At 40.1% G+C, this 21,785-nt stretch overlaps 1 long non-coding RNA gene across 1 annotated transcript in view; it reads right to left on the bottom strand.

Annotated features, from left to right (window-relative positions):
* The window catches only part of LOC116043382, a 20,428-nt gene extending 10,506 nt beyond the window's left edge, over positions 1-9,922 (bottom strand). Inside the window, exon 1 of the long non-coding RNA XR_004103460.1 lies at positions 9,739-9,922. This is a non-coding gene — a long non-coding RNA (uncharacterized LOC116043382). The remainder of the gene's footprint in view (positions 1-9,738) is intronic.
* Positions 9,923-21,785: the final 11,863 nt, after the last annotated feature.

Below are 21,785 nucleotides of genomic sequence, written 5' to 3'. Positions count from 1 at the left end.
CGTTTAGTTGTTCATTATCAAAATCTGTGTTGCCCGTTCACAAACTTGTCCTTTTTCATGAATATTTACCACCACTATCAATTCCAAGTATTCCTTTCGGCTTGAAATTTCACATTTGCATTCGCATGAACCGGGGTAGACGCTCCATATTCATGCGCCATCTCGAAATACGTTAAGTATTTAAGTATAGTACAGTAAGGGACATACAGGACATACTGCTCCGCCTTTCGCGTTTTCGCTGTCACATGATAAACTCACAGGTGCTGCTAATGGGTATCATCGCTTCCCGGCCCCAGTAAGTTTTGAAGAAGGAAACATGGAGGGCCACACGTATTCAAAATCCAAATTTCAGGAACAGGAGTCTTCTTCTTCGCCCAGAAAAATAAAAAGGATATTGCAGAGAGCAAGAGACCAGATTTTTGAAGCGTGAAGGCTACTGTAGCTGTAATACGTACTTTGAACTGTGTGGTGTGAGAGAGTTGGTGTGAGAGAGTTGATTGCGATATATGATCTCAATGCTAGATGGGAGAAATTCCTACACATTGGACCTTTAGATTTTGAGATATTGACATGCTTGAATACTTCCACTGCTTGCTTTCTTTGTGAAAGAATCTGAATCAGGACAGCACGGAGGAGACCCGTGGTCAAGAGAACGCATCCAATATTAGGATCAGTTGCGTAGCTGTGCATCTTATGATGAATCTTTAAGTTCAAGAGCACATGTGAGGTGAGGTGCATTTAAAATGACTACTGAATAAAGTGCCCATTATACAATTACTGAGTTGCACTGGAATGACCAATGAAAGCTCTTGGCTGGTCTGTAGTGAAGAATGCTAATTAAGGAAGCCGTGCCATTTCCATGACATTTTTTCATTAAAATAAAAGTGTCTTACTACTAAAAAGCTTGAGCAAGGGTTATCTTCCCTTTGCTGAATGTAATGAGTTCTACTCATTATTACTGATACTGAAAGTCCATCTCATTGGGAAATCAAATATTTTATCACGCAGGGCACTGGTAATGTTCTAAGTGCACGATAATGCACTTACAATGACTACATCTAATGAGGAATAATGATGTTCTCTGCTTCCACACACTCTTAAGGTATAATGTTTAACGCATTAGGTGAACTTTTGTTCAAGGCCACAAAAATACTAAGATAAGTGTGTAAACTAAATGTACTTACACTCTTCAGAGAAGATTCAAAGTCCAGTAACCATTTTACTCTATGTATGTATGTATGTATGTATGTATGTATGTATGTATGTATGTATGTATGTATGTATGTATGTATGTATGTATGTATGTATGTATGTATGTATGTATGTATAAAAATCCTTTATTGGTCGGGCTCTAGTGAAAACATCAGTTCTAGCCCTACTGAGACGCATTTTCAATTGCAGTGTGCTGGTGGTGCCAACATTGGCCCTGTGATGTGTCTCTGCTCAAGGCGCTGCTGCAGTCCCTCAAAAAATGTCACATACGTACATGTCAAGTTCACCTTTGAGATGACAGTCTCCAATTATGCTGAGCTCTGACAGCCTTCACCACACACACAAAGGTAAGTTCAGAGTGTGCAGGGCTTCCCACAGAAAATGTGTTAGTTAAGGTGGAGTTTGCCGTCAGACCGCAGGGGGGGTAACACTGCTCACACAGAGTAACATTAATGAAACTGGTTGTGCTTTGCGATAGGGGTGCGCCTTTTTGCCACAACATGAACATATTATAAATAAACAAATGACATTGTGTACCATATTGAACTAACTAAAATGCAAAGGAATGTAAACAACAGACTTTTTAGTGCAAACGGTAAAACCTTTAACAATAAACTTGGTGGCACTATGCAGAGAGGACAGATAAGCTTGAGCTTACGCGCTCAGACGCTTTTGGAACCGAAATTTGGCACCGAAAGATAAATTACTTTTCGATTTTGATGACGTAGTTAAGGCGGCAGGCTGGTGTTGCTAAGGCGGCCGCCTTAGCTGCAAAGTGCTGCGGGAAACCCTGAGTGTGTCTAGTCTGAAATGTCAGGCTGGTAGTGGTTGTGATGAAATTGAGTGGTGAGTCTCCAAAACACCACAGAGCTACCAGTGTTGCCAACTCTTTTCCAATGAAAGTCGCTAGCACCAGCTCCAAATGTCGCTAAAAGTCTCTATATGACATCATTACGCAATCATTTGTATAAAGCTTAGTGGTTGTGTCAGCAAGGTAGATAGAAAGAAATAGAACTTTAATTTACATCAACTCAATACATACTTACATGTATGTTGTTTTAGTTAATAGTTGTGTAAAGGTGACCGACCGACCGACCACACACACGAAGCTTATTCATTAAATTATTACCATCATTGTAAGTAGTAGTAGTAAGTGCAAGTTAAGTTCATTTGTACACCACATTTAAACACAGCTTAAGATGACTAAGTGCTATAAAAGAACTTTAAAATGAAATTAGAAAGTACAACACACAAATATATACGTCAACAATAACTGATATGGAACAAAGCACAGAATATATACATGAAAATAGATTGAAAAATGAATGGCCAAAAAAGGAGAGTGAATAAAAACGTCTCTTTAGTCCTGCCTGCTTTACTACTGTTATTAACGAGCTAACGCTAGCTTGTCAAGCTGGATAACGAGTAAACACCACACCAGCACCAGAAGAGGGACGTTACGTTCCTCACTTCAAAACGGAACAAAAGTAGGATTCTGTAGTGACTTTACCCTGCTGTTGAACTCCCTTCCTCCTCATCAAGGACTCCAACACGTTTACGTTTTAGGTGCTGAATCATCACCGTGGTGCGCCTGTGCCGTGTCGCTTTTGCTTATCTTGCAATTAACACGTTTTTGATTTATTTAGTGTGAAATGCTCCCACACCTTGGATGACTTAGGTCGAACTGATTTCTCTGCCTCCGCCATGTGTTTCAGAACAACGTTAAGGGTCTCTCTCCGTATTTCCTCTACCCCTGCTCTGCTCTTTTCTTTTTTTTTCCTTTCGCTCCGCACGGCACTCAACTCAATTGCTTTTATCTCCGCGACTGAGTGGCGTGTCGCGCGACAACGAATCGATAATGAATGCCAACTTTTTTTTAATAATCAAATTTTATCTATCGTGATGAAAAGGTGACCTTGAAATTGTGGTGTTAATGGCGACGCGAGGAAAAATTTGGGTGCACCTAAATTTTGTGCTAGTGCACCTAAATTAAAAAAAAAAAAAAAAAGTTAGGCGCACCAGTGCGACCAAGGCAAAAAGTTAGTCTGGGGCCCTGAACGGTATAAGATTTATTGCCAAAAAGCATTGTTACCACAGAGAAATAATCTACCAAAACACAAATTCTTACTTTTCGTGCTAAGTTTAATTACCTGGCAAACGATTAAATATTCTAACACAAAAGATTGTTTAAAGTGTAATTGATAGTTTGCAAAAACTGAAGTGTGATTTTTCCTACCTGGCTGTCCTGCCTATTACCACTGTTTTGATTGGCATTACGTTTCATGTTCAAAAGGACCACAGTGTTAAGTGACCTTTCCTCTAGTCCTCTGTACCACCATCAGGCCACACTGCCTCTCCCTTACAGTCCAATGTGTGACAGTTCTTTTGTTCACACTCATTAGCGGCGCTGTGAGGAGGAGTGATGTCGAAACCACTGTACAGGCAACAGCCCTAATGAATTTGTCCCGTTTCTGCTAAGATAAAAGAGGAATCACTGCAGGGAAAATGCTGAACAGCCACTGTGTAAGCCCTCCGGCATGTCATCAACTTGAAATCCAAGCATTGCTCTTTTCATCACAATATAACAGTAGATCATAATCATAATCGGTCAGAGGGAGCAGAGCTGCAGTGTACGATGTTACACTTGACTGCACAACATGGAGATGAGTTATATACACATGGAGATGAGTTATGTACACATATAGGAGATGAAAGAGACCAGGATGTAGATCGCTGGCAACAAATCAACATTTTGTCATTTACATGGCATCCTTTCTATGAGCTCCACTTTCAGCGTTAAAAAAAACAAACAAACCTAATACAAATACATACATACACAAATACATAAAAACATACAGAAATATGTATGTGACAATTGTGTTTAGTAACTGGTAATCTGTTAGTCTTTGTTTGTGTCGATCATCATCATGTAATCTTTAACACAGAATTTGGATTAAAATAGGCTATATGTCGTCACTGTGTTCTAACCTCAACTCTAATATGTAGCCTACAGTTATGTGCTTCACAATCTTAAAGACACTACTGGTTCTTGTGGGATCCTAAGTCTTATCAGCTCACACAACAGCTGATCATACAAGACATACAGCACTACAGCATAGGGCTGGACGAAATTCTGAAGCTGTTAAGGCGTATTTTTTTAATTTTTATAAAACTAAAATGCAACATTTTAATTTCAAGCAATGTGTGCTTTCATTTCAATTTTACAGTTTCAATAAATAGCCATAATAGTTCCCGCTTTGTGCGTTTCCTTCAATTATTTAAAAAAAAAAAAAAAAAAATAAGCACTTTTGAATTAGAAAGAAAAATATCTCACCTTCAATAGTTGAGCCTTTTTACAATACAAACCTTGCCAATGAACTATGACAAAAACAATTTTTTTTAATCATCGTTCATTGGAGGTAAAATGTGCAATTATTCGTGAATTTGATTTTTAGGTCATACTGTGCAGCCCTACTACAGCATGCAGATATAATTAAAATATCCACGCCTGCTGTCATGTCACGGTCAGTTTTGGTGAAAATACAGTACCTGTATTAAAAAGAGTCCATTCTGTCTTGTGTGGGTCCTTTCAAAAAAAGGATTGTAATGTCCACAGTACTTGACTAACATTTATTTTCATTATAATTAATCTGCTGATTATTTTCAGCTCATTCTTTGGTCTATAAAAAGTCAGAAAAATGACATTTTACTCAAGGAAACATCTTCATATCCTGTTTTGTCAGTTTACAAAACCTCAGGAGATTCAGTCAACCACAAACAAGCAGAAAATCTTCACAACTGAGAAGTTAGGAGGGAAAAACTGCCATTTCTTTCTTAGAAAATCCTTAAGCAAATAATTATCAAAAGTGTATTCATCTTTTCAGTTGACTGACAAATCAATTAACCAACCAATTATTTCAGCTCCACTTCACTCTCCCGTGTTTTACTCAAATTTGTCAAATCTTAAACAGTTATTCTATAAAAAATAATAATCAAAGGCTGAGCATGGGACTTCTGTAGATGGATTTTTTTACAGTCCTTTGCAAATTTACTCAAATTCTTGCCGATAAAAATTAATCATTTTGATGCCACCTCCATGATTTAATTTCCAATCTCTTTAACAACACGAGTTTCCGTGGTTTCCAGGTGAAAATATAGGGACTTGGCAGCATGAGCCAAGCCTCCTGATAATAAAGTCGGCTGTACTGTATTTCAGGCCGCGTTATGCCACTGCCTGGCTGTCAGGCCGAGGGGGGGGGGAAGAGACGTCTTTGGTTACTTTGGTCCTGTCCCTGTCAGGGGTTTCATCTCATCTCATACCGTATATAATATTCACATCTCATTCCATGGCACTCGGAAGACTGAAGTCAACTCAGAGGAGCAGGAGTGCAACCGTCAAGTGTGCAGAGAAATTCTCAGATGTAGGTCCGGCCACACGACGACGTCACATCCAATTTAGCAGTGGAAAAGCACAACACAGCCAACGGTATTTAGATTTGTCTGTAGAAAATGAACTGCCATGGTCATTTTTATTGAGAGATAGTGATCTACTCCAAAAATCACAATGTCTTTCACTTTATTCATACTTGTATTCATGCATGCAAGTTATGAACAACTGCTGACATTTTTCTTTGTGGTTTAACCATCTAAAATAACTTTCCAATCACGAGTCTTTTCACTCTTTTGAAAATATAGCCTATGTTTGGGCTACTGGATGTGTATCCCGCTGAAGTATTCTTCCAACAGAATTTTAGATATGGAGATTAGGCAAGTCATGGACATAGAAAAATAGTTCTAGCCTCCAGTAAACACACTGTCTCCTACAAAATGATGCAAAAAAACAGAAGTTTCTACTATGCATAACAATCTCAATGTCTGGGCTGTTGGTATTATGTGAGAGAAAGAAGAATTACCCAAGTAAGAGTAAATACTGTGTTTACACCACATAGCAAAGTGAGTTGCACAATCAATCTAGCAAACACAATTCACCGATGCCTGTTTGCATGCAATTTTGATAACCGTAATAAGTGTAGTGATTAATTGCCATCTGTTTCATTGAAATCTCTCAGACACAAACAGCAGGCAAATCAACCAGGCATGCATTTCGTTTAGATTCATGGCTGCTGGTCTCTGTACAAGGCAGACGCTCAGCCAGAGATTCAATCCACTCAAACAACTAACCTCTGTTCGAGTTGGACTTTAAATGCTCGCTTGTTCACTCAGTCAATCATTTATTCTCCTCAGAAATCCTCATATCAAGACAGAATGTGTCATAATGATCCAACATGGCTGACCAATTCCAAAGAGTTAGAGAAATTCAGTTGTTTTAACCCAGAAGAAAATACCAGTGCAGCCCTCAATATTCTGTAATTTACTTAATGGCCCCATCTGTGAGGCCTGTAACGTCTGAGTCACGCCTACTGATTCCAAACTCTTGAAATACTATGAACATTATGTGCTGCTTAACACATTACTCCCTTTAAACTCATCACCATAACACTATGTTGTCCTTGCACTGACTGCAGCGATTGTAAGCAATTATAAGTGTGCATAAAAAGTCATTTTGAGAAGTTGATGCTGTTCAACATTCACAGCCTGCACTAACCACTAACTTACCTTGGGAAAACTCTGAATGGCCATAACTAAGTTCACTCAGCCAACTCACAGAACGGATTTGTTGGGCGATATTCTAAATAAGTTGATATTTGGCATCTAGCCTCATATTGTCACTACCCATAAAGCAAACACCAAGCTCAGCAGCACAGCAGAGACTATGAAGTGACTATATTAAAAAATAATCCACGTCCAACCATTGCTGGGGATATATAGCTATCTAGTGAAGTGAGATTTATAAATCTACGGCCTGAAATCCACCTGATATGTAGCAGCAGGCTGAAACACACCAGCTCTGCAGCAGATACATTCACTTAAGCATATCAATATCGCAACAAGTTGCATCTTATAGCAGACAGCCTCTTCATATTAAATGTTATGGGGTGTTGATAAGCAGCAGATGACCATCAGTAGCCTACATGGATATAAGCTTCAGGTTGACAAAGGGCGCAGCTGAGCGAAGAGTGTACAGTAGATGTAATTATGATAGGAAGAACAGTAAAGCAAGCTGTCACATAAATGGTTTGCTTTGAGTTGAAACTTTTCTCAGTGAAGCTGAATATGAAGAAAATGTGAATTACTATCTAGTGAGAGTGTGTGTGTGTGTGTCTCTCAAAAGATACTATTACAGAGAAACTGGCTCTGTGCAGTACAACAGTAATGTTTGTAATAAGGCCAATATTTTACAACATGAATAAACACAATGAAACCAAACCACACAAAAAAAGCGAGACATGAATTCCCAATCAATGTCACTGCAGAGCTAGCATAACAGCAGTCATTAGCAGCCAGCATTGCAAGTCAGCATTAAAACAGAAAGTAGCCTCAGTAGCGTCATAACTACCAAACACACTCACAGCCAAGTCATCCACTCACAGATAGCAAAAAGCACTAAATAGCCTTCCTACCTCGTGTAGTGAAGCAAGTGGTCTCCCGGCCAGCACCCCAGTAGGCTACAGAATAACATATGTGGGGAAAGTCAACGTCGACCAAAATTGCCAAAAGCAGAACAGGAAAACTTCACATGTGGCGTGAAATTGTTTTTGAGGCCGTCAAATGAATCAAAAGTCCGGGCAATAGCAGCAGGGAACAGGACGCAAACTCCTATCTCATCAAATAAACCAGAAGCTACATTGCTAGCTTGTTTAGGAAAGTCCTTAATGACCAACAGGTGTGTTGACCCGATCTGCGATGACCTTTGTGGGCGCAGCCAATCACTGCAGGCCGCTGCTTGAAGTGAGAGAAAAAAAGAAAAAAAAAAAATCATGACTGACAGACCTTTTTCAACTTCAAGGCAAACCACTTCCAAAAGGAACAGTGGATAGTTTCTAAAATAGCCAGTGACAGCTGAAAAAAGAATGACTGCCTTTAATCCTCACAAAATTCTGCATAGTGGGTTATATAAATGGTAACTCGTGACCCTTCATTATGTGGACATAATGGCATATTTTTTTTAAAGGGCACTAAGTCTGCAAATTGGGGACATCGTCTAGTGGTGCAGAAGAGTTTCAAATATGGATTCACCAAAGAGGATTTTGGGCTATGTAAGAGCAGATAAAGCAAATACTTGTATTTGTTATACAGAGATTTGTTATATACATTTTGTCACATTACAACCATAAAACGTAAATGTATTTTATTGGGATTTTATGTGATAGACCAACACAAAGTGGTGCATAATTGGAATTATTTTTTTTTTTTTTACACAAATAAAAAACTGAAAAGTGTGGCATGCAAAAGTATTCAGCCCTCCTGAGTCAATACTTTGTAAGCTGCAAGTCTTTCGGGGTATGTCTCTACTAGCTTTGCACATAGAGACTGACATTTTTGCCCATTCTTTGCAAAATAGCTCAAGCTCAGTCAGATTGGATGGAAAGTGTTTGTGAACAGCAATTTTCAAGTCTTGCCAGAGATTCTCAATTGGATTTAGGTCTGGACTTTGACCTGTGTTGATTCTAACACATGAATATGCTTTGATCTAAACCATTCCATTGTAGCTCTGGCTGTATGTTTAGGGTCGTTGTCCTGCTGGAAGGTGAACCTCCGCCCCAGTCTCAAGTCTTTTGCAGACCAACAGGTTTTCTTCTAAGATTGCCCTGTATTTGGCTCCATCCATCTTCCCATCAACTCTAAACAGCTTCCCTGTCCCTTCTGAAGAAAAGCATCCCCACAGCATGATGCTGCCACCACCACCATGTTTCACAGTGGGGATGGTGTGTTCAGGGTGATGTGCAGCGTTAGTTTTCCGCCACACATAGCGTTTTGCATTTACAACTTCAATTTTGGTCTCATCTGACCAGAGCACCTTCCTCCACATGTTTGCTGTGTCCCCCACATGGCTTGTGGCAAACTGGACTTCTTATGGCTTTGTTTCAACAATGGCTTTCTTCTTGCCACTCTTCCATAAAGGCCCAATTTGTGGAGCGCAAGACTAATAGTTGTCCTGTGGACTGATTCTCCCACCTGAGCTGTGGCTCTCTGCAGCTCCTCCAGAATTACCATGGGCCTCTTGGCTGCTTCTCTGATCAATGCTCTCCTTGCACGGCCTGTCAGTTTAGGTGGACGGCCATGTCTTGGTAGGTTTGCAGTTGTGCCATACTCTTTCCATTTTTGGATGATGGATTGAACAGTCCTCCGTGAGATGTTCAAAGCTTGGGATGTTTTTTATAGCCTAACCCTGCTTTAAACTTCTCCACAACTTTATCCCTGCCCTGTCTGGTATGTTCCTTGGGCTACATGATGACGTTTACTCTAACAAACCTCTGAGGCCTTCACAGAACAACTGTATTTATACTGAGATTAGATTACACACAAGTGGACTCTATTTACTAATTAGGTGACTTCTGAAGGCAATTGGTTGCACTGGATTTTATTTAGGAGTATCAGAGTAAAGGGGGCTGAATACTTTTGCACGCCATTCTTTTCAGTTTTTTATTTGTAAAAAAATTTGAAAACCATGTATCATTTTCCTTCCACTTCACAATTATGCACCGCTTTGTGTTGGTCTATCACATAAAATCCCAATAAAATACATTTACATTTGTGGTTGTAATGTGACAAAATGTGGAAAGGTTCAAGGGGTAGGGATACTTTTGCAAGCTTCTGTATGTTCTACAGAGCCAGAAAGTTGTCATGGAGCATAAAAAATAATAATTTTAACGTTTATGCTATCTATTTGGCACAACGTATATCAGCTTCATGCCATTAGTCTTGTGGTAAATAATTGTTTTCGCTGTTAAACACAACAGTGTGTTATCTTTGACATCCCCTAAAAATATTTTACAGGATAACGGATTGTTTTCGCCGTAAAAATGTGATTTGATAAAAACTCAGCTCCAGGGTTGTGGAGTGCTCCTTTATCTTGTTCTAACGTATGGCTGATTAAATGCACCATGCCAAAGGCGTTTGCTTCCCTCTACAAGAGTTAATGAGGCAAACTATATAATATGATATTTAATTGAGAGCACAAATTACTAGATAGTACACATTTTTAAAGTAAGAGCACAGTTTATTCAATTATGAGATACCATTGAAGTTCATACAATAGCATGTGTATTTTGAACATGATTTTGATCAGTGAATTATAGGTGGACTATTTGGTAGTATTGGGTATAGTAGCATATAAGTACCTATATTTTATTATTTACAACAGAAGGCTAGTGCCATATTGTGGTCTGCAAATTCTGAAAATTGGATCAAACGCTTTTGACCATGTCAACCATATAATTTCATGTTAATTGCTTGTAATGAGCAATCGGACATCAGCAATGGACTGGTTTGATTTTGGATGAGATTCGCCTGCATGGCCTGATGCTGTGATCTCAATCTTAAAAACGTATATAAACTGTTTTTCCTGCCTCCTAGACATTTCAATCAGGAGAGACTTCGTTGCAAATTTGCTAAAGGTTTATTTGTTGCATATGCACAATATTAAATGTATATGTATATGTAGTCTTTGGCGTTTAGACTCCATCGCTATATAAATAATTTTATAATGGGTAGAGAAGCCATGAGTAGGCATATCCACCGATGGAGTCTAGACACTGGTGGTGGTGAAGGAGCCTGAAGACCGATGGAAGGAGCCGACGGGAGCGGTCCGCTGGGCGAGGACCCAGGGTGCCGTGGATGACGATGAAGTCTTCCTGAAAGAATTTACGCTGAGCTTCATATGAGTACACTTATTTTATCCACTGGAAAGTTTAACTTCATCGAAAGGGAACACAAAGATATGTAAGGAGTGACTAAAGAGCAAGTGATTGCATTACACTCACCTAAAGGATTATTAGGAACACCATACTAATACCGTGTTTGACCCCCTTTCGCCTTCAGAACTGCCTTAATTCTTTGTGGCATTGATTCAACAAGGTGCTGGAAGCATTCTTTAGAAATGTTGGCCTATATTGATAGGATAGCATCCCCCACACAATTACACCACTACCACCACCAGCCTGCACAGTGGTAACAAGGCATGATGGATCCATGTTCTCATTCTGTTTACGCCAAATTCTGACTCTACCATCTGAATGTCTCAACAGAAATCGAGACTCATCAGACCAGGCAACATTTTTCCAGTCTGTAACTGTCCAATTTTGGTGAGCTCATGCAAATTGTAGCCTCATTTTCCTATGCCTATTTTAGTGGAGATGAGTGGTACCCGGTGGGGTCTTCTGCTGGTGTAGCCCATCCGCCTCAAGGTTGTGCATGTTGTAACGAGTGGTTATTTGAGTCAAAGTTGATGTTCTATCAGCTTGAATCACTGGGCCCATTTTCCTCTGATCTCTAGCATCAACAAGGTTTTTACGCCCACAGGACTGGATGTTTTTCCTTTTTCAGACCATTCTTTGTAAACCCTAGAAATGGTTGTGTGTATTGTCCCAGTAACTGAGCAGATTGTGAAATACTCATACCAGCCCGTCTGGCACCAACAACCATGCTATGCTCAAAGTTGCTTAGATTACCTTTCTTTCCCATTCTGACATTCACTTTGGAGTTCAGGAGATTGTCTTGACCAGGACCACACACCTAAATGCATTGAAGTAGCTACCATGTGATTGGTTAATTAGATAATTGCATTAATGAGAATTTTAACAGGTGTTCCTATTAATCCTTTAGGTGAGTGTATACTGTGCAGACGTTCATGTTATTTTTTTCATCCCTGTGAATGTGTCCTCAAGTTCCCCAGTTCTGGAGCCTCAGATAACTGTGCTGACTCCAAGCCTTAGCTGAACCTTCTCAGCCATGTTTCCGCTTTGCTTATCCCCAGTTGCCATGTGCTTGGCTTCAATAAGTAAAGGATACTTTCAAAATATAAATATAGAACTCTCACTTCTCCGACATCCATTTAAACCAAGTCAAATGAGTCTGTATCATCCACATCCTTTTTATTTAATTGTATCACGTCCTCAAAATCCTCGTTGGACTGATTTTTGTTTTCAGATTGTTGGTCAGGTTTATACGCAGGATCAAAACCAAACACTGTTATGAGAAATGAATGGTACTGGCATTGAACATTTGGATTCCTGGGGGCTTGAAAATATTCAAGACAAGTACAGCAGAACCTCGGATTATCTGAGATTTCGTCAAGGTTTGCCTTGTGATCCACTTATAGACTTGATCCAGTTACTGTAGTTTAGTAGTTAGGAATAAAAGAAATCTCAATGAAAACACAATGAGTCACACAGTCACTTCAGTCAGTCCCTTAATCTGTTGCAGTCACAACAGCTACTATTGTTTAGTCATTTTGCACATTTTTGCTCTTTTTCTTGTTTTTCAGTCGTTACTACTTCTTTCATTTCAGATACCTGACATTTCCCACCTACCTTGCAGTTGCCCTCAGTGTGTTCCCACCATATCCAGTCCTCTGATCCCTTCACCCACCAGCACACCTCTTCCCCATCCCCTCATTATCTCCCCTGCTGATGTACCAGCCCTCTCTCCCCAGTCATTTGCATTTTTAAAGGTCTTTATTTGAAGTTTAAAAGAACAGTAAACAGTAAAAGACAATTTTTCAAACACAATACATGCTATTTTATTCTGACAAAACCTTCAAAGTGCAGCCAGTGCCAAAAGTGCAAAAAACATGATAAAGTGCATGCTGTCCGCATCCGTGAGTGCACAACAGTCTGTGTAACGTAAATGTTGCCATCAGATGGTGTACACGTAAAGCAGGATTTATGGTTATGGGGGGGGGGGGGGGCTCTACGCCATAGCCTACGTAAGTTGCCTGAAGTTTATACTTGTGCGCTGGTGTCTGCGTCGCTCTAACGTATCTCTTTAAGAGAATAGCAGAGCCGGCATGTGTGTATGCGTGGGGAGTGTGTGGTAGAGCGAGTGCCGACTCTTGAGGCGTAGACGGAGAAACAAAGTGTCTCCCCTGAGCTTTCTGACCAAAGCTGTAGCAGGAAAAGTTAACTCTTTCCTTGATTTCATGTTGTCTACGGAGAAGGAGAACCCGAAAATGAGTAGGGGGAAATGCGATGCTACCAAGCCACGGCCAAACGGACCAATCACAGTTGTTGCAGTCTGCATCGCTGCGACGTGTAGTTACATCTTTTGACAGGTGCATGTCAGGCTACAGCATAGGGTACAGCGTAGGGTCCGTATCTCCACGTACCTACGTACGTACCTACAGCGTTGATTTAACGCAGTCCATAAATTGGGCTTAAGACTCGATTATACTCCCAAAGGTACACGTACACAGATAGCTGCAGACACCGTGGATGACCAGTAGTTCTGTTTATACTATCCGCTTTGCATTTAACACATGCACAGTAGATCGGTAGCTACCACTTTTAGTGGAGTGGCTTCGCGGACATACCTGGACAAGTACACACGGTCCACAAATTGGCGGTACGGTACACCCACTGATGACGACATTTATGTCACATGGACCCTTGCGCCAATTTTATTTTAATTTATTTTAACAAATTAAATTACCAATTTGTTGTGACTGCTTGGACTTGTCTGGACCATAGACTGTTAATTCATTTTTACAGTCAATGGTTTGGACATAACAGCTACAAGTGGTAGCGTAGCGATCTACTGCGCATATGTGAAACACGTCCTCCAAGCCAGTATAAACAGAATCACTATGTGTCCGTTGTGTCTGCAGCTGTCTATGTACGTGCCCGTTTGGAAGTATAATCAAGCCTTTAGCCGTCCAGTCTTCATTCTAGTTTCTTGCCTGCCATCTTCCTGACCACAACCTGTTTCCAGTTCCGCCTGCTTGCCTCTTGCATGCTAGGATTGCCCTCACTGACTGATAACCTGTTGCCTCTCTGCTTTGAACTCTTACCAAGTAAACAATTAATTGCTTTCAACTGCTCTGCCTCTGAGTCCTGCTTGTGAGTCCACATCTCTGTGGTGGTCGGAGCAATTACAGTTACTGCAATTTCTCCCCGGAGCTATCTCATACAAACAATCTCTGCTCTGGCCTCCTTCCTGTCTTCTCTTTTTAAAAAGTTCTCGGCTCATTTTTGTGTTCTATTTTGCCCTATTCATTATACAACACTCCCCCATTTCTTTGTTGTCATTCTGCTATTCTTCTCTCTGGCTCTCACTTTCCTTCCCGCAGTTGCTCATCTTCCATCTCAGACAGGACAATGCTGTGGGATGTCAGAATAGGAAGGGACTACTTCTGCTCCATAGCACAAGACAAGACAAAAACCCACACAATGCACATCTTAGAGTGCTGAGCATGTTGACTGGGCTTACACAGGGCTGAGGCCCAGCGTCTTACAAATTTCTCTGCCAAGCTATTGAGCCATTGTGTCCCAAATTTTCAGTAATGCAAACAGCCCGATTAAAGGAAATCTATGTCACACTGAGAGTGGACATGATGCCTGCAAATACATTTTTAAGATAAATATCTTAATCCGTTTGGCATAGCTTGCATCTCTTACATCTAGAGAATATTGATTTGATATCCTTGTTCAACTCATTCATCTGGGCAAGCAAATTTAAGTGGAAACACAGTGAAACTCAGACGATGTTTCCAGAACCGAGCTCCTCATAGGAGTGCCCCTCTCATTGAACTAAGCAGACCAAACTCCTTTCAATTGACCAAGTCCTGGACCAACTCTCTTGTTTCAGTCACTGTTGTCTTTTCTTCTGCTTCTGACCAGGCTAAGATGTGCATTAAGACCAACTTAAAAGAATAATTTGATATTATTACATAATTGCCAAGCGGAAGCAAATGGTTCTTACCTCATCTTGATTAAAAAGCAACTCAACACAAACTAAAAATCTTGTCTTTGCTGACCCCCCAGTAGTTAACTTCTCACCATGCTGCAGGGATATAGAAGTGTGGTCACATGTGCAACACACTTTTCAGCCACTTTTAGTTACTCCGTCTATCAGTTGTTTTTTTAACCATACCAGTGTCACAGCTCTAGGGATGATAGGCAATCCATCCGTCCATCTCTCGATCCTTCTGTCAGGAACTTCATCTAGAGTGATATATCTCTACAGGTATTTATTTCAAGATTATTTTTTGGGGGCATTTTAGGTTTTTTTATGTAGGACAGCTGAAAACAGGAATATGGCAGAGAGGGGGAATGACATGCAGCAAAGGCCAAGGTTGGAATCGAACCTGCGGCCGCTGCAGCAACGACTGAGTCTATGCACATACTGTATATATTTTCTATTCATTTAGTACTGAATCCATCAAGTGTAATAAAGTTGATCAAACATGACACATGTTTGTTAATGTCAGCCCCTCAAGGAGAGTGTGACATCTTTTAGTTCCCCAGAACTTTAATAATGCTGCAGAGCCATGCACAATGCCCATTGCACAATATCAAGCAATAGTGAAAATCCATGTTTTGTGTGCTTATTGCAGTTTCAACTTCCCATTTCATCCCTTCTGTGCCCCAGTGGTGGCACTTGTTCACATTTAAGCTTTGGCCAACTCACTGAAAGGCTAATTCAGTTGCAGATCATTCTATCATCCTGGAAAACTGGCAATAATTAGATCTGTTGTGTCTTTTAAAGGCAAAGACTAATGCGTTATGTTATTTTGATCGGATTAATCTTGCATGCTTCCCAGTAAGTAGGTAATGTGACACTGGTAATATTACTGATAATAACTGCTTGTTAGGTTTAGATTTGATTTTGATATTTGAATGATCACTTGTAATGCTTGATCCGATGTGGATCCTATATCTTCTACACAGTTCTCATTTTGTTTTCTTCTGATCATGAGCTTGTGCACTGCCTGAATTCCCCAGACTGTGTTTTTTAATTGGCTGTGTCTCATAGCACAATGGTGATCAGACATTGTGGTATTGTGAGTACTGGTGAGCTCCTAGATCTGAATGACAAGAAGGAAAACCAGCATTAAATATGACTATTTTGTTCCCTTAGATTGGTTGCCATCATGTGCTGCCATTTAACTGTTTGTATTCCCCCCTCCATGTTTTCTTCTACAACATTTCTATGGGATTCAGACTGCATAAAACTGTATTACAGAACACAAGGCCCAAGCTAAATATAGAACTTGTTTGAAAAAAAGCAATGACAGTATTCTCTACTGCAGCTGTGTGCTATCATCATTACTGCAGGGTGCCAGTTTTACAACAGTCAATCACTGGCAACAGAAGAGAAATTCTAATGTTCCATGGCGAGTTGGCTTACCTAGGTTTAAACGGATGCTCACATATGAAATAATCTCAAATAATCATAACTCAGTTTGTATCCAAAATCTCTAATGACACCTATCCATGTATCTGTATATACTTTCAGAGAAAACCCAGTTGTGTAATGTTTGCTAGTTAAGAGGAAGTAATGACAGAATGCAGTTGTAGCTGAGGGGTAATCTGCAAAAGAGACAAATTCATTTTAAACCAATTGTATATGTTGCGTGTGTGATCTGACCTGTGATTAGGATTTACAGCCTGCATTTTTTGAGAAAAGGCAGTTGGACAGATCAGTGTCCCCGAGTTGGTCAAAAAAGTGCCTCGGAACACACCAAAGCGACGAGACGTAATACGTCTCCATAACAGCAGGCGGCGCTAATCTGTATTGTCGCCCAAAAATGAAAACCAGCAGCTGATTGGACAAACGTGTCACGTGGGTCTGGTTTCTCCGGAAATTCAAAGACAGACTGTCATGGCGGCTTGTTCAGAATACGATCTCATATTGTACTAAAATAGTTTACCGAAACGTGTTTCTGAAAACATTTTAAGTGAGAAATAGGCCATGCAGTTGCTGAATCTGTCTTCATTTCAGATCAACAAAGGTCAGTTTAAAAGATTTTCGTCAGATTTTGAGAGACTCTAGTCACGCTCATTCCGCTCCCCATTTTGGGTTAGCACTCTACCAATCAGATTGGTCATTTGAGTCCGACTGCCGGCAGTGCCCGCCCCGCCGATTATACATGTCAAATCAGCCAAAATGAAGGCCGATGGTCCCTCGGACGGACGACGGCACAGAACACACCGAACAGACTTGAGTCACTGACCTCGCCAGACTGTCCAACGGCCGATTATCGGCTCTGTGTGTCCGGGCCTTTAGGCACTCAGCCCCAAGTCCCTTTGTTCCTACTGGAGACCAATACATTCAGTACATCAATACATTTAGTTTTCTATTCTAAAAGGGCTGAATAATTCTCTAAAAAGCTGGAAACTATAGGTTTTTTTGCAGATATTTCCTAGACGGAAGTAAACAGTTCATTTGTTGGGGACTATTTTCAGCTGTCGATTAGTACACATTTCATATTAAGTGAGTATTTACAGCAGCAGGATGGTGAATGTGAGACTGAGTCAAGATAATATACTCAAGGTAATCGTAACGGAGGAACATGACATCCAGTGTGGCTCAGTTTGTATGGAGACAGAGCTAAATTAAGCTACAGTATAACAGGCTTTGGTTACACATGCAATACTCGTTAGGGAAATAAATGTATTGTTGGTTTTGGTCTTTTTGTGAGATTTGTTAACAGCAAGAAAAACATAGAATAACTCCAGTCTTATCCGTTTAGCTGACCGCAATTAGACTATATTCTCATACCATGTGTCAAGTTCAATAGGTATGTGCAGTCCTACACAAAATCAAATCAGCTTTAACAATACGCTTCCACAGCTGTCTCGCTGCTGACAGTATCATAAATGCAAACTGCCCTTGCAGGCCACACAGCAACGGGCGGCATGGGGAGCACAAGCACCCTGAGGACACAACAACAGCAATTACACTTAACTCTTGGCATTTGAGTGACAAGGAAACTGATTCAGAAATAACCTGTAGCAGCGAGTAGTGTTAAGTGGTAAAGTCGTTGCCTGAGGGGGCTAGCAGAGAGCGGGGCCACCACAACAAGCATGTTGAGTTACTATTTTGAACAGATACTGCTCCTCTTTGTTCAGAGGGCTCAAGAAATACAGTAATCTGCTTTCTGAGACACAGCATGCTAACTAGATGAGACAACTATCAGTGTGAACTATGGGTTTACCACTGCCAAGTCTCCAACTGTGGAATAGAAACAGGCAGTTCTTCAGGTTTGATTTCAAGGGCCTTTTGAATTTTAGTCTTTACATCTAAATCAGGCACATAGATGGGCTATGGGTAGTGTCCTGGATTGCGTATGTTGTTTTCTTTAAGGTCACATTAAGTGCTTATACATAGTCAGACCCTTAAAGGTACAGTTTAAGGAAACAAAGGTATCATTAGTTTCTAAAATGGCTATTTGGGCACTGAAAATATGCGTATAATGGACTGGAAGGCCAGTAAATCAAAATATACTGTTCCAGAGCTGCAAGTTCCTGCCTTGAAAAATGTTTTAGATGTTGTGTAAGTCAGAGATAAAGGTATATATGCATCCTATCTAACAAATACTTATCACTTAGACGTACAGTACCAGTCAAAGGTCCCATTCACTTTGATGAGAAAGTGTGTCCAAAATTTTGACTGGTAATGTATGTGTTTTGAATTAATGACCAAAGAACATGTACACAAACTCGGTGAGAGCAAATACATATTACAAGTAACCTTGTAAAAAGCTTTATTTCCGTTGGATAGTCTTGAGAGTCTCTAGAGGCTAAAATCTACTTTGTGGTGGATCTGGCTGAAATGGTTGTACATTTAAAATTTACATATGCAAAACATGCAAAGGTGCTGCACAGGAAAATGATTGAATAAAAACATATTGCCTGAGGACCATACAAAAACAAGTACTGCATTTTCCTAATTCAGAGTTAAAAAACGTCCTTGACTTTATATTGTAAATTGTGAATCTGTAATGTCAAGTATTTAAATAATGTAAAAGGTGAGAGTAAGCACTAAAGCAAAAAAACAAATGTTAAAACTGCTCACGCTACATTCAGACAATGTTTATCTGTCTGAGGTTGCAATAATCTCTTTAGTTCCCACAACACAGTTACAAGTTTTGTTTTTGTCACAGCTGCTCCTGCGTCAGTCTCACATTCGCCTCCCTTTGTGCTTGTGTTTATGTCTCTTTTTCAGATGCTGACATTTCCCACCTGTCCACCTGTCACCCCCACTGTGTTTTCCCTTGAGACTCTCTTCTGCTTCTGCTGTGTTTCAATCGCATATAATTCCCTTATTCTAAATGTGTAGTGGTTCACACTGGACAAAAATTACATATATTTAACTCTCATAAACAAGTGTTTTCTGTGGCCATGTCATGCGATATAACAGGAGGTATAATAGGAGGTAGAGCAGATGAAGGGTTGGGAAAAGGGTCTTATTCTTCCTGTTGCATAACATAAAAACTGAATTGAAATGCTGAATTTGATCTTTTTGATTCCGAGAGGGCACAGCTGTATGCTGTTTTCATAGAGAAAGGGAGAAATAATGCAAAACTACATAGTGATAACAGATGAGACAATAATCTAAAAAATGAATCTGATGATGATTAGGGTCGTTTGAATTTTAACGATTCCGATTCCAATTCCGATTCCTTGTTTCGATTCCGGTTCCTAACGATTCTCGATTCCGATTCTTTTAAGAGGCAGGGTCAAAAAAGTTTAGGATATTTTAAATGAGCTAGCTAACCAATAGTCTTTCTGAAGGAAATAGTCTGACCTTCTCCATCAATTTTAATTCTATGAACTTTTTTGAACTTTACTATGAATTTCTCACAGGGCTGTTTTCAACTACAATATAAATATCAAATCTATGAACTTGAATATAAATATTATAAATTATGAATATATTTTCACAGGGATACACTTTCCTCAAGAGAGCTTTATTTTTGAAAACCTCATGAAAACACATTTACACATGAGTGTATGATGCTGCAGGTACGTAAACATGTTACCGTGCTCCCACTGATTGGCTAACCTGGTGCAGAATAGCAAATAAACAATAAGAAACAACTTGTAAAACCCAGTCCAGATTAGCAGCAGGTACAGTATAAAATCAGAAACAGTTCTTATTTGACCATATCTGCCTTCTCAGGCAGGATGCGTGAGCGTTCTGGACAGATAGTATCTCCTGCTGTGGAGAAAACACAGAACACAGAGTCGCGGAGTCACCAGCCTGGCTAACGTTCGCAATCTCAGGTCGTAAATTGTCTATGAAAAAATACGTGGGCTAATTTGTTAGCTGCCTCAATGTTGGTGCAAGACATTATTTATTGTATATGTATTGTTTTACTAACCGGATTCGGACTGCAGTGCAGTCTGCAGTGCAGTCACTGCGGTGCCAGGCTGGGGTCGGAGCCAGAGAAAGAGGCAGTGCAGGACGGTCGGCGCAGCGCGTCAAAGATGGGGCACACATTTATTTCTACTCCTTGAACTCGGAGGTGCTTTATCATGTTCGACGTGCACCCTCCTATGCACGAAACAATCTTGTCACAAATGTTGCATTTTGCCGAGATTTCGTTCTGTTTAGAAAAGTGAAGCCACACTTTGAACCGCCGACGCACGCTATCCATGTTCGACTCGCTCGGTTATGCGAACACTTCCGGTGGACGCTTCTTCGTTAGTGTTCATCGGTTTCTTCTTCTGGTCGGCGGACTGTGAATCGAAACTAGGAATCGAAATTTAAACTTTTGAACGAGTCCGGGAAAATCGCAAAGCTAGTCCTGGTTCCAATCAATACTCGATACTCGATACCCAAGCCTAATGATGATAACGGTTTTCTTGGTGCCATAACAGTGCTGCATGTCCCGAATACAATAGCATAACTTAGCATTGTTGCTAACAAGGAGCTGTTAGCAACAATGCTAAGTTACCTTTTCCAAATGAATACTTCTGTGAAGAAAATGCAAAACGGCATTGACTTAGGTTTACTCCAATGGCCTACCCAGTCACTGGATTTCAACACAACAGAAAACCTTAGGGTTGAATGAATGAATGAATGAATGAATGAATGAATTAAGCCTTTTTTGCCCCCAGGGGAATTTGCTTTGCACAAGAGCATGAAAGACATATATACATGACAGCATATATTATAGCCTTAAACATAAGTATCATAAAAACATCATAGAAAGCATAATTAGTAAATCGATAAAGGGCATCAAGTGCAAGTTGAGTCACAACAGATTGAAATATGTGCAGGAAACATGTGATGCTCTTAAGTCAGGATAGACCAATATGTTTGTGTAATATTCACAGCTCTTTGTTGAATCTGTTCCTTAAAGTATCTGCCATAAATCAAGAGGTGATGAGTAATAATGTTTCACGTTAACATGGTGGACAATGGGCAGGCCACAGCAATGGTAAATATTCTATATTTGTTTCAATTCATTCATCCAGCCTAATATGTATATGTTAGTCTATTTCTTGTTGGAAGGGAGAAGTGTTTTACCATATCCAATCAAAGTGTAATATAGTTGTTCTGTAACAAAGTTGCAATGTTACAAAGTTGTGGAGGCAGTTATCACAAGAAGATATGTTTTTTTGCAAATTGTCTAAATCAAGAGATTTATTTCCCACTTACAGCGACCTCTACTGCTGTTTCAGTGTCGTATACGCTTGTCGCAATATTTCTGTTGCTATTTTTCA

Source organism: Sander lucioperca, chromosome 3, assembly GCF_008315115.2.
Source record: "Sander lucioperca isolate FBNREF2018 chromosome 3, SLUC_FBN_1.2, whole genome shotgun sequence".
Taxonomy (NCBI): Eukaryota; Metazoa; Chordata; class Actinopteri; order Perciformes; family Percidae; genus Sander; species Sander lucioperca.
The sequence above is the reverse complement of the archived record's forward strand: the minus strand, read 5'-3'. Positions and strand labels throughout refer to the sequence as shown.